Source organism: Arachis ipaensis, chromosome B10, assembly GCF_000816755.2.
Source record: "Arachis ipaensis cultivar K30076 chromosome B10, Araip1.1, whole genome shotgun sequence".
In the NCBI taxonomy this organism is placed as follows: Eukaryota; Viridiplantae; Streptophyta; class Magnoliopsida; order Fabales; family Fabaceae; genus Arachis; species Arachis ipaensis.
The window spans coordinates 129535235-129549335 of NC_029794.2; the positions used below are offsets into that span (position 1 = coordinate 129535235).

At 33.8% G+C, this 14101-nt stretch overlaps 1 pseudogene; it reads right to left on the reverse strand.

Moving 5' to 3' along the window:
- Nucleotides 9110–12285, reverse strand: LOC107623775 (annotated as a pseudogene).

Below are 14101 nucleotides of genomic sequence, written 5' to 3' on the forward strand. Positions count from 1 at the left end.
TTTTTCTCGTGCGGTATCGGACAGACTTAAAATCGGTTCAACTTTTGGTTCGCGATTTTTCATGGTTTTTTTGCAGAAAGCACATTTTCTGATTCAGAAAGACCCACTGAGTCCAAAAATCACCTTTAAATCCTCAAATTCTATATCTAACTTTTCAAAATCTAATTTGCGCAATTAATTACTTAATTAACTGGTTAATTAGTTGCGGTTTTTATAATGAAAATTTAAATTCAAAATTTGAACTGCCAAGAACGGAACACGGTCCACATTCTAAATTTAAATGAAAATTTTGTTTTGAGTTGTTGTTTACTTTGTACAAAATTATAAAATTCAATTTATTAAATATTAAGATAAAAAAATTGTTCAATAAATTATATAAATAGTCATTACAGAAAAAATTATATATCATATATAATAATCCTTGATATATATAGTGTCATGTATATATTAAAATTATTTATTTTAATTATGTGAGTTATTATTGTTATTTTTACTTTTTCGTTACATTAAAAAAATAATATTTAAAACTAAAAAAGAGATAATTAATTTTTTTTAATTTGAATTAAAAAAATATCTTGTAAATATATTCAACTTTTATATATACTAAGTGTTATAATATTAAATAGTATAGTATTTGCTATAACAATGACTCAAAATATTAATTCAAGATATATTTGGGCCTAGTAAGACCTCAATGCAAGCAAGATCAACTAAAATCCATTGTTAGGGTCCCAAATCCGACTTAGGTTCATTACCTTAAAGGCCCGATGCAAATGAAGTCCACCCGTCCCCTCTTAAATCGACTCAGATTGGATCTCCGTTGCTAGTTAGATATGGTAATGAATACTCAGAGGAGCGTGAGAAGCCCCCTTCCCATCTCTCACTCCTATTTAAAAAAAAATGCCTCCGTTCCTTCTCTATCATTGTATGTTCTTGTTTAATTACCCCTTAGAGAATGCAAATCTCCTCAGTAAACTTTTGAAAAAAATTAACATAAAAAGACATAATATAATAATCATAAAATAATCAGTTCAATATAATTTAACACAATTTATGACATATTCGTTATGAAAAATAACACTTTAAAAGGAGAAAACATAAAAATATATTCCAACATAATAACATAACATAATTTTTTGGGACGATACTGAGCGATGTAGTGACGGACTTGAGAGGAAGAGAAAGTGAGTTAGAGAGAGAGGGGATCAAGACTGATAATGAGTCTGAAAGAAAAAGGAAGAATTCGAATTGGAGACAGAAATTAGGGTTACTAAATTCAAGAAATGAATATTATATTTAATAGGTTCCATGAGGCAGGTACTTCTGTCCATGTCCACATTAGGGGTGCCAAATGGAAAAACCGCCTTGTCTCGCCAAAAGCTTGCCATCTGGTGGGTTGGCCCTCCCCACCCTGCCTAGTAAGGCGGTCCTAAATTTCTCCCATGTCCCGCCTAATGGTAGGCTGGCGGGTTGGCGGGCTCTCATTTTTTTTATAAACCATTAAATGTTAAACAATATATATAATTTTACAATAATTTTAATAAATTTATAATTTTTAAAAATATAAAAAAATTATAATTATAAATATGTAATAAACATAATTATAAATCAAATTTTTTGAAATAGAATAATAAAATCAATATTGCCCAAAGCAAAACAAATATTATCCAAAATATATAATTGAACATCTTCAAGTTTATAATCAATCAAACATAAAAACATAATCCAAAATATAACTTAGAACATCTTCAATTATCATTTTCATCCTCTTGTAGATTAATAACATCAAAAAAATTTGTAAAAAAAATGGTCTTAACAAAATAAAAGCTTGGTCCAGCGGAAAAACCTGCACCGTCCCACCGAAACCCGCCAAAGCTCATGGATTAGGTGGTGCGGAGTATGCGGACTTTTTAAGTTTGACAGTCTCAAATTTCCAGCCCAACCCTCCTTTTTTGTCGGGTTATGCGGGTCAGCCTGACGGATTTTGGCCCGTTTGCCACCCCAAGTCCTTATTCATTTTCGGGTGGCAGGTCGTGAGGATTTCACGAGTCTAGCCCCAAAATGCGAGTAATCCTTGCAAATACCTTTTTTAGCTGTTTTTGTGATCATCCCTATTGTTAGCATTCATTGGTTTGTGATGTGGAGCTATTCTAGCCACTCAATAAATTCTCAAATAATCAAAGTTTAGGTTATATCGTTTTTATACAATCATATGTATCCTTGTAATAACAATATTAATAGAAGATAAATAGATAAACACTAAGCTATTGTTTGAATATAAGATAAAAAATAAGAGGAAAGAAAATAGAAAGAAAGAAAATGTGAGGAAACAAAATGAAAAAAAAAAGTATATTTTTGTGTGTGTGTTTAGATGAAGAAAAAATGAATGGAAAGAAAATAGAGGAAAAAATTTCTTTTGCTTGGATGGAAGGAATGAGAGAAAACAAAATGGAAAGAAAAATATATTTTTGTGTGTGTGTTTAGATGAAGAAAAAATGAATAGAAAGAAAATAGAAGAAAAAATTTATTTTTCTTGGATGGAAGAAAAAGAAAGAAAAGAAAAAATTATAATAGAGTAAAATTATATTAATGTTTTTATATAATATATATAAATTATAATTCAAATGGTAACTCTATATTTTAACCCATGTTTGCACTTCTGCATAAGTTTTCTTCGCAACTTTGAAGAGAAAAAATTTACATGAGCTCCACATATATTTTTATGTTTTTCATTCAATTTTTTTGTTAATTCAAACAATAAAAAATTGATTTTTTCATCTATTTTTTTCTCCAGCATTTTATTTTTCTACAAATTCTTTTAATCCAAACAATGCATAAATAAGTTATCTGTGGACTTGCTGCTTAATTTTGAATTGTATTTTTATGTTTTACTAAATTTATTGGAAACATTACTTTTTGGTTTGATCTTATTTTTCGAGAACCTAGAATAATTATATTTTTCCTATAAGAGATAATACAACACATCATAGAATTGTCCTCCTAGTTTTTAACCTTTGTGGGGAAGATATTAGTATTTATTTTTGTACATCGTTCCTTTTTTTATTTCTATTTCATCTATGGATGTTCTAAATTTGGTTTTTGTGCTTTAATTTGGTTTGTTGTTGTCTCATAACAACTTATATTTATATCAAGCACACTAATTCTAGTTGTTGTTAACCATTTTTTAAAAATTTTGTGCGCAGAGAGAAGATCAATTCATTAAAATTATATATCACCATGGAGGATTATTTGTCAGAAATGAAGATGGAAGCTTGACATATTGCAGGGAGCAAATTTTAGAATTATTTGAGTTAAATACAGATACATTGGATATTTTTTCAGTCAGAGACTACTACTGTAATAACTCATAAAAAAAAAATTGTGGGCCACTCTTCCTTTTCTTTTTTCCTAACCCTAATCACACAAAAAAACACTCTCTCAACCCTCAGTCCTCACTAGCCGTCATCCTCCCCAAACCCCCTTCCTCACTTAAAACACACACACAAATCACATGAATAAAGAAGAGAAGAATGGAGGGAGAGCTGCGCTGCGAGGGAGAAGAGAGGACCGCCGCTGCGTGTCCTGCCACTGCCCTCCCCACTGAGCCGCCGAACCCATCACACCTTGCTGCCAGTTGCCGCCATCATCAACAACGATGGAGGAGAGAGAAAGAGGTGAACATGAGGAGAGAGAGGGAAGCCTTTGTGTTGTTGTCGTGTTGGAGGGCTAGCTGTCGGGGGAGCTACTGCGACGAGCTCACCGCCGCCGTCTGGGTCGCTGTCGGAGGAAGAGAGCTTGCACAAGGGGATGCTGGAGTGGCTCGCCGCTGCCGGAAGCGCCACTGCACCTCTGGCCGCCGGGAAGTCACATTGAGGTCGCCGTTCTTCTGCCGCCGCCGCTGCCGGGGTTTCTGGTCAATGGGTATGGCGCTGTTGTTGCCGGAACCACCACCGGTGTTGCCGCTAGTTGTTTCCCTAAAGTCCGAGTCGTTGTGGTTGCTGAGAAAGTGATTTGGAGCTGAGGTTGTAGCTGCTGCAGTTTCGGGTTGAGAGGAAAGGTTCCGTCGACGCGTTTGGATTATAGTTTCAACAATCGAGAACTATGGCCAGCTCTATCTTGTCGCTACTCCGGTTCAAATTCTACGCTCATTCTTTTCATTCCACTTCAATCCTTCTTACCTTGAATTTGGCACTCTGGGTTTGGTATCTTCAGTCCCTTGGGACTACGTTTTGAGTAGGCTTTACATTTATAATTGTTTGATTGTGCATCTGCAATTATTTTGATATATACATCTATTATGATCTTTGAATTATAGCTATATTTATTTTGAACGATTTTGAATTGATTAAAATAATTGATTTATTAGAATTAAATAACTCATTTTTATGAAGTTTATACTTTTGGAACTATACATGAGACTATATATATTTTTTTAAAGTTTTGCATTATTCCAAAATGTTTGATTTTACTTGAATATCTGTTTTTGAAGTATTGAAGTATTTGTTGGTACTCACTTATTTTAAAAATTGTGAAATATATTTGAAATCTCTCATGATTGAAAAAATATGATTGAAAAAGATTTCTGATGAGAGAGTATTATCTGATTTGATTTGATTTGATTTGATACCCTATATATTTGAAAAATAAAATATTTGTTGTATTTGAAATTATATGTTTGGAATTGGTTTGGGAGGCTCGTATTAGAAAACCGTAGTTAACGGCGGTTATGACGTTAACTTAGATGCATCTAACTCAGACTCCAGCTAGCAGGGGTGTTGCTAGCCTAACGTGTAGGCCACACGTTAGATCTGTTATTCTGTTAGGACACACAAGAGGAAAGGGCTACCCATAGAGGTGGAGCCGCCCAGGTGTGGATTTTTGATTTGATTTCTGTATGAGAACTCCCTTATTGATTCACTTATTATTATTAACTATTACTTTCTAATTAAAATTATTTTGATGATAATGTTTGTATAGTCTCATGTTGATTATAGATGTATTGTCTGGTCACTGAGTTGCAAAACTCACCCCGTTTTTCTAAAAATATTTTTCAGGAACAAATATTTGACTGTGTGAGACTTTCTATTCAAGAGTAATGGTCTGCAATGAGTACCTATTCTTTGTCGAATTCCTAGAAGTACATGCTCCATATGTCACAGGCAGGACCAACCATTCTTAGTTATTTTAATTTTTTTTTGTTAAAAATATATAATTATTTATTTTAGAACTTGTAAAATATTTGTACTTGCTTATTGAACTTATATTTGACTATGTTAGGCTTGCTATAGGATTATTTTCCTGAGCGCCGGTCATGACTCATTTTGGGTCGTGACAACTACAAATATCTTGGCTATGATAAGATCGAGCAATATAGGTGGTTGGTTCCCAACATGCCCTCGACAACTGGTTTGAGGACACTGACTAATTTTGAGTTTATTACAATTAGTTCAGGGACCAGTTTGAGTTCATTAAAACTAGTTCAGGGATCTTTCTGAGACTCGAGAGTAACTACATTTTGTGATTTTTTGTTTAACTTTATATAGGGGCTGATTTCAGCACTTTGGAAAGTCATTCCGAATGCCCATCACAGATTTTGTGTATAATATATGTAGAAAAACTTTAACAAGTAATGCAAGGACAGTGAGTTTAGAAGACTATTGTGGGAATGTGCAAGGTCAACAACACAAGAAAGGTGGATTGAGGAAATGAGAAGAATTAAGAGGCTCAATGAAGAGGCATGGTCATACTTGAGCAAGTGGCCAAAGGATGCATGGAGTAGAACTTTCTTTAGTAATGTATCCAAGATGGACAATATTCACAACAATGCCTGTGAGGTTTTCAACTCACGAATTAAGGAGGTCAGAGCCAAACCCATCATCACACTATTGGAAGAGGTTAGAATGTATACTATCAGGACAATTGCTAGGACTACGGTGAAACTTAGGAGTCACATTGAAAATTTACCCCTAATACAGCGTAGTAGGTTGGAGAAGATAAGGAAGGAATCAAAGAGTTGGAACCTGTATGGTCTGGAGACAAAAAGTATAAAAAGTTTGAAGTCATTGACCACCTAACCAATATGATAGTTGATTTGGAAGAGAGGCTATATTCATGTGATTTTTGGTAACTAAGTAGTAGTTAATGAATTCTTTTTTGTTACATGATCAAGATTAATCTTATATGATACCATGTTTTAATTTTTTGATACACATATATTGATATATTACTGGTTGTCTCTATTGTAATTCTGAGTGCAGGGATGCCTTGTGTCCATGTTTGTACTGTTGGCTAGGGCCGAAAAATGTCCTGATAAATTTTGCCACAAGTGGTTGACAATGGATGCATATAATGACACATATGCATTCCATTTAAATCATATTCTTGGCCAAGCAATGTGGAAGAAGTCTCTACATAACAGACTACAAGATCCGAAATTCCAAAAGATGCCAGGAGCACCCAAGAAAAAACATAGAAAGGATGCTGATGAGAGCCCTGATGGAAGCAAGAAGCAAAAGACCAAGATGAAGAGGATTTATAAAGAAGGTTCTTGTCACTATTGTGGGAAAAAATCTCACACCAAGAGAAATTGTCCAAAAAGGAAGGCTGAAGAAGTGGCAGCTACTATAGCAACTGCGACTGCTACTGCTAATGGTGGTAATTCCAACCCTGCTGTTCCTACCATTGCTACGCCAGTTGTAAACTCTTCTCATGCTATTCCACCTGCTGATGTACCATCTCAAGTTGGTGCACCTAATAACAATATACCTCTAATTTAACACCAAGAAATTCAGCATGAAGGTCAGATTGAGATTGAGCTTGGCATGAGCCAACCAATTATGTCTCAGAATGAAGACTCTTTACAGGTAATGGTATATTTTAAATTATTCTTTAAATTTAACTACTATGCCAATTTATTTTTTGTTCAAATTTCACTAACTTCGTATTTTTTATAGATGGAGATTAGTATAGTGCAACATAATGCAAGGCCCCCAAAGCTTGTAACCAAAAGAATGGTGTCCCGATCATCTAGTACCCCACCAACAACCAATGTACTAGTTGATCCAATGCAAGGTGCATATCCAGGGATAGCCACGCGACTAGCTAGTTTCATGAAATTTGTCCGTACTCCCGAATTCAAACATCCAAAAAAAGAGAATTGAATTGTTGATCATTCTGTGTTTTGAAACTTTATATGTAATAAGGCATTATACTTTTGGATTAGTTATCTTGTTTTTCTAAGTTTGCATACTTGGAATAGTTCTTTTTGGATAACTTACTTATTTTGTTTGTGTGTTGCATTATACAAAACTTTTTAGTTGTATTTAAATTCAGTATCAATGTAAATGTTCTGTTAATGAATTATAAAAGAATTGGATGATATTTCTTGTGTAAAATTGTTATATTTTATTTTGTGTTATTTGATTAATATTAACACAGCTGTAATTTTTATTCATTGAGACTTAATACAAAAATAGATACAATAATATAAATTTTTTTTGTAAATATTCTTGCCATTTGAATCTAAACCATCAAATTTAGCTTTTACCAAAAAACATAAGGCCAATCTTCACCATTTTCATAATAACATAGCAACTACAAGCAAATTTATTACAACCAACAAAGTCATTCCCAATTTCAAAGCCCTAACATCAGATTCCAAGCTTCTAATCTTTCAAGCAAAGTTTATCCTCCAATCTTCATCGTTTTTATTTTTTGATACCATTCTACCTCTTGCTTTTCCTTCTTTATGAAATTCATTAGTCCAAATAAACAACCCACACCATCTCTTGTCAACGCTCTGCAAACAGATTCAATAGAGATGGAGAAAGAATCAGATACTACAAACTTTAGAAAAAGTTAAGAATAATCTTGCACTTACATTATAGTTTGGATATCCAAATAAAGGTCTTTTTGGATTTGCATCTGTTTCTGACCATCTCAGAACGGGTCTATACCCACACCCACACCACTATGAAAATGGTTCTTCTCTACTTCGAGTGGTTCTCCAACCTCCATTAGAGCGTTGGTTGCCGAAACTCCCCACGGATTTATTGCTGCTATCCAGCATGAACTTCATAAAAATGTCTCCCAAAAGAGGAGTAAGAATCAAAGAAGAAGCTTAGGAGCTTCAAATGGAATTGGGGATTAGGAATTTAAATAGTTGTTAGGGACTAAATTGATGCAAAAGTTTCAAACACTACGTAATATATCTGTTAGACGTCCAGCGTGGCATTTTGTTATACACATCATCCTTTAGTATTGACTTTGTGATGGAAACCACCGCAGCGACTAACAATGATTAAAATTTGAAAAATGTAGGGATTAAATAGAGGCAATTAAAACTTCAAAATTAAATTGAGACTCAAATGTAACTTTAAAGACCAAAACTGAATATTTTCTCGTTACACATGGCTAATTGCAAGCATTTCAATTGCAATAATAAGACGTTCTTGATGCGTCTCACCAATCTTTTGTAGTTTCAATGCAAACTCCAAATATCAAACAATTTATTTTAAACATGAAAAAGTATTAAAATTTTTTTTATAAGCATAGTAATTAATTATTTATATTATATTTTTTTATTTTAATTTTTTTTAAAAAGTTAGAATTTAAAATTAAAATTTTGAAATTAAATTTTAAAATTTAAAAATAAATAAAAAATTAACTAATATTAATTAAAAATTACTGTTTCTTATTTTAACTATTTATATAAAATGTTCTTACAATTAACAAACTACATACCATTAGATTTTAGACAATATTATTGTGTATTATTTTAGGATAAAAATTTATATACAAGTGTTTTCTACAAAAATATTAATTGAAAATTTAAAAATAGAAGAGTGTGAGGAGTCAACAACTTGTATGATTTGTAACTATTAAGTATTAATTAGTCATTATTAGTGTTTTTAATGGTGTGAGATTTTATTCAATAGTATAAAATTATTCATTTTTTTTTACTAATTAAGTGTTAGCCAAATTTCAATAAAAATATTAATCTCCTAGACTTTCTCTTAAAAACATTATCATATATTAAAATCAATCACAAAATTATTAAATAATTTATATATTTAATTAAATTACTATTTAATAATTTTTAATAATCAATTCGGCATGGATGCATGGATGCAACTGGTAGCCTTATTTTAGATGTGGCATTATCCCCCATGATTTCCAACTTACAGAGTTACACATTGCTAATTTCAAGCATTTCAGGTGCAGTAAGAAGATGTTCTTGATGCGTCTCACCACTCTCTTGCAGTATCAATGCAAACTCCAAACACCAAACAATTTCATCCATGGAAGGTCGTTGGGAACCATCTTCATGCAAACATCTCACAGCAATGTCACCAAACTTCGTTAAGCACTCCGGTTCAATCTGACCCTCTAATGCTTTGTCCACAATCTGATCCAACGTGCCATCTTCATGGCAACATACAACCCAATGAGCAAGTGACATCTGTTGTTTTTCCACTGTCCTCATCAAAGGCGGCCTCCCACACAACACCTCAAACAGCACTACTCCGAAGGAGTACACGTCAGATTTCACAGTTAAACGCTGTCGTTTATAATATTCTGGATCTAAATACCCAAGACTGCCCTTCACCACAGTGCTGATGTGGGTTATTGAAATGCCAGAGGGTCCTATTTTGGACAAGCCGAAATCGGAAACCTTGGCCACCCATTTCTCATCCAATAAGATGTTGGTGCTCTTTACATCGCGGTGAATGATATTGTGGACCGCACCTGCATGGAGATAATGCAACCCCTTCGCTGCTCCTATGCAGATATGCAACCGTTGCTTCCACGAGAGGGAAGGGTTATTATTATTGTTGTAGAGATGATCTTGTAAGGTTCCTCGATCCATGAAATCATAGACCAAGAGCATCTCGTTGCTCTCACAGCAGTAACCAATAAGGGACACAAGGTGGAGATGGCGCAGTTGAGAGAGCATCTGAATTTCGGTCCTGAATTCGTGAACCCCTTGCTGTGAACCCGGTTTTAACCGTTTGATCGCGACTGGTGTTGAACCTTCGTCGATGTAGCCTTTATACACGTTGCCAAACCCTCCCACTCCGATAAGGAGGAGCTCATCGAAGTTATTGGTGCATGTTTTCATCTCAACCAAGGAAAATCGACGACAAAGAGCGGATGGCAATGATAAGGTTTGAGTGTTGGCTATGCTCTTTGTCTTCTGTTTTCTACGGATGAAGAACACTAGAATGAAATGAAAAATGAATCCAGCAGGGACAACAGAGATTATTATGATTATTATGATCCTCTTGATTGAGATTTGAAGAGAGACAGAGAGGTGTGGTGGGGCAAATGAATGAGGAATAGGGTCAGGGTTGGGTCCTGCCAGGTTATTAGACGCAGGGTCACTAATTTTGAAGATTTCAAGGCCGTTCAAGAAAGGGTCGCTGTACCATGTGTCTGATACAGGATGGAATTGGAGTAAAAGGTTAAACTTTTCCTGAGTAATCCCTTGGCCTTGGATCATAACTGCGTAGTCTCTCTGTACAGCAATTCCCTTTTGCTTGCTCCATTTTAGAACAGTGGCATGGTACTCAGCTAACTGGCCTGCTATGTAGATGTTGAACATTCTGTCATTGGTTTTAGTGATGTCTGGGTCTAGCTCGCAAAAGTGAAGCCTTAGCATGTAGTTGAAGCCAGAATCAACAGGAAACTCCCAGGTCAAATTTATCATTTGGTTGAGAGTTCCATTCCTGCCCATATCACGTGATGTTCTGTAAAGCTCAATTGGTGCTTCATAATCAGGACTCACAGTGATGTTCATCTTTCCGGTCGTATCACCGGATAGCATATACAAAGCACTTGGCGTTCTTAAATAATTGTCATCATTTCCTGCCCAGCTCCGAGCATGCCAGTATCACCTTTAGGTGTGATTCTTCCGCCGCCAACTTTGATTCTGTAATCTGTCTGCAGGGCACTAATGTTTAGCATTTCGTATTGGACGCCTGGATGACCCACAAATATAATTTGTTGTCCGCTGGGTTCAAAGAAGTAGAGATCATTGGGCATGGAAACCACCTCAATTCCATTCACAAACGCGTAAGAATTTGGATGAGATGTGTTTGGAGTGAAGGTCAGGTTGATCCTCTGCCCATCATCCACGTTGATGATGTATTCTTTAAAGATGGTGTCGCTGATTGCAGCATCGGTGTTAAGCGAAGCGTTGAAATCCTTAAGGAGTGTGAAGCCCTCGAATTTGACCGTGAAGAAGGCATTATTACGGTCAAAGCCATCGTAAGAAGCAGGGTGGAAAAAGAGACGAACAAATTTCTGGCCAGCTGTGACCGGGAAGGAGTAACTGAATTCAGAGTTAGACAAGCGAGCACTGGTATATGGAACTTTGTTGGAAGAAGGTTGTGTGGCTGGTTGAGCAACGATTGTTTTTGTGTGTTGAAGAGTTAAGAGATTTGAGTCTATGTCTCCGTTCCATGACCTTTCACCGTCGGAGGATTTGCCACTTGAGCCACAATTGATGTTGTGGCTATCAACTGGAACATAAGCTTCAATGGATATTGCTAATAAGTCCGAGAGGAACAAGAAAGAAAGGTAAATGATAGTGGATATGGCAGAGGTTATGCTATAACTCCTCAAGTTCATGGTTGAAAAGGAGAGTCGAGTGTTTAATTGCAGATGTGGTTAGGAACAAAAGGAATCAGTGAAATTATGAAGAAATAATGAGGTGAGGCCATTGTTCCGATTGCCGGTAGTTATATTACTAGGAAGAAAGAAAGCTAGAAAGTACTGGGCAAGTAGTAATAAAATACTAAAATGCAAGATAAAGCATGGTGGGAAGGAGTAGTACTTAGTGTTTAATTCAGAGAAAGAATATTATTAGTACTTTGTTTTGGGTAAGAAGACATATATATCAAGAGGCATTAAACACTATTTTTAGTCAAGTAAGATTATTGAAACTGAAAGCTCTGTCTGGTTCGTTTGGTTCTTGCTTGGAAGCTAGGAACCGTAATATCAACGTCTAGAAAATTAAACTGGCGTATAGGGAAGGATGGTGAAGAACACTATGAATGCTATGCTTGATTGAGACCTTACGCGGTCGATGTTTTAGTCAGGAAATTTCAGCAAGGGAGAGAGTAAAAAAACTAATCAAAACTTTTAAAACTGAGTAAATTTAATTCAACTCCAAAATTTAGTTTAATGGTGGTGGTGCATGAATAGTATTCCTTACTTTTTAGTTAATTATTCTTCTTTCTATTCTTTAGTTACATGCATATTTGGATATTACGGATGAAATGGAATAAATAACTTCATAATGTGATTTTTCTTGAATATGTTGCTTTTCAGTTTTTTTTTTTTTTTTTTTTTTTTTTTTTTTTTTTTTTTTTTTTTTTTTTTTTTTTACTTTCATTTTTTTCACCATGAATGTCATCTTCCTCAGCAGCCTTACCCATGCAGCCATGCTTGTTTGGTTATCAAATTCATTTGCAACCCACTCACAGTATCACACATTTGCTTATCAATTTCACTAGTAATAGTTAGCTCTACAAGGAACAAGGTCCCGCAAAGTGGTGTTTGAATGTATAAAAACTCCACCTAAAAAAATCTTATGCTAGTGTTTGCATCGTATTTTTTTCACATCTCCTTCTACAGAAATCTCATGCTCTCAGCATCCTAAGTTATTTCTACTTCCAAGAGCATTCCTGGCAATTTTTTTTTTCAAAAGAACTAACGATTCCAGTGGTACTTCCAGATTGAGAACTCTAATTGGTACCTGGATTTTTACCAGCCGTAGCTTCAATTCGTGGCATGCCTCATTCCAATTATAATTTATATATAGGAAAATCAAAAATGCAATTTGCGCACTAAAATATCAGTAAATAAAATTAGTCATTATATATTTGTGTATAAATAAATATAATTTAATTCATTTCTATAATTCTATACGTATTTTATATTTTGATATATATTTTATTTTGTTTGCTAATTTTTGTGTACACTTAATATATGCATAAACCATACACCAAAGGCAATTCAGTACATAATTTCAGAACATAAAAGAAATTCAATAATTCAATACATTGCTATGTTGATATGTGTATGCTATGTCAGAGTCTTAGAACATCACAAAACAACCATGAGCAGTAGAAAGCCATCAACAAAAACAACCATCAATATTAAATTCTTATCTTATACATAATATTTCAAAATATTGAATAAATTAACATCCATAATTTGTGCGTATTTATGATTCTTTCTTATACAAATTAATTAAACCAATTCGTAGTTTTGCATTCCAGATTTTTTTAAATTCTTTTTGTTTTCAAATTATGTTTTGATTAGGTTGTTTTAATATTCTAATTTTAGTTAGTTAATTTAGTTAGATTTAATTTTTTATTTTAGTGAATTTTAGGTGGTTAAAATAGATTTATTTTAGAATTATTAGTTTGTGTTATATTGTTGAAAGTGTTAAAAATTGATTGAATTGATGGATAATGCTACTGATTTTGTGTTGAATATGTTAAATTTATGTGAATTAATGTTAAAAGATTATTTATTTTGTTGAACAATTGTTGAAAATTGATTGAATTTGTTGTTGCATTGCTTAAAAAATCACTTAGCTAAATCATTTATTGCTGTAAATTTTTTATTCTTTTGCCAAGTATATTGAATTTATCGTTGATTTATAAATTTAGGATGGGTGTATAGTTTCTGTGATGATGATATTGATGCTTTGATAAGCATGTGCTTATGCCTTTGGCTAGTCATGCAATAAGATTTTAGTAGTTTATCTTTCGTAGCTATTTGCTAGTTGTTTGCTAATATTTTTGTAATTTATATACACAAAATTTTTGCCAAGTATATTGATTTTAGGTGGTTAAGGTAGATTAATTTTAGGATTATTAGTTTGTGTTATATTACTGAAAGTGTTGGAAATTAGCTGAATTGATGGATAATGCTGTTGATTTTGTGTTGAATATGCTGAATTTGTGTTGAATTTGCTGAAATTTGTTTGAATAGTTTTTTGACTTAATGTTGAACTTACTGTTGAATAGCATTGATTTGTTGTTCTGAATTTCTGTCAATTAGTATGCTATTTTTAGACATGACGACA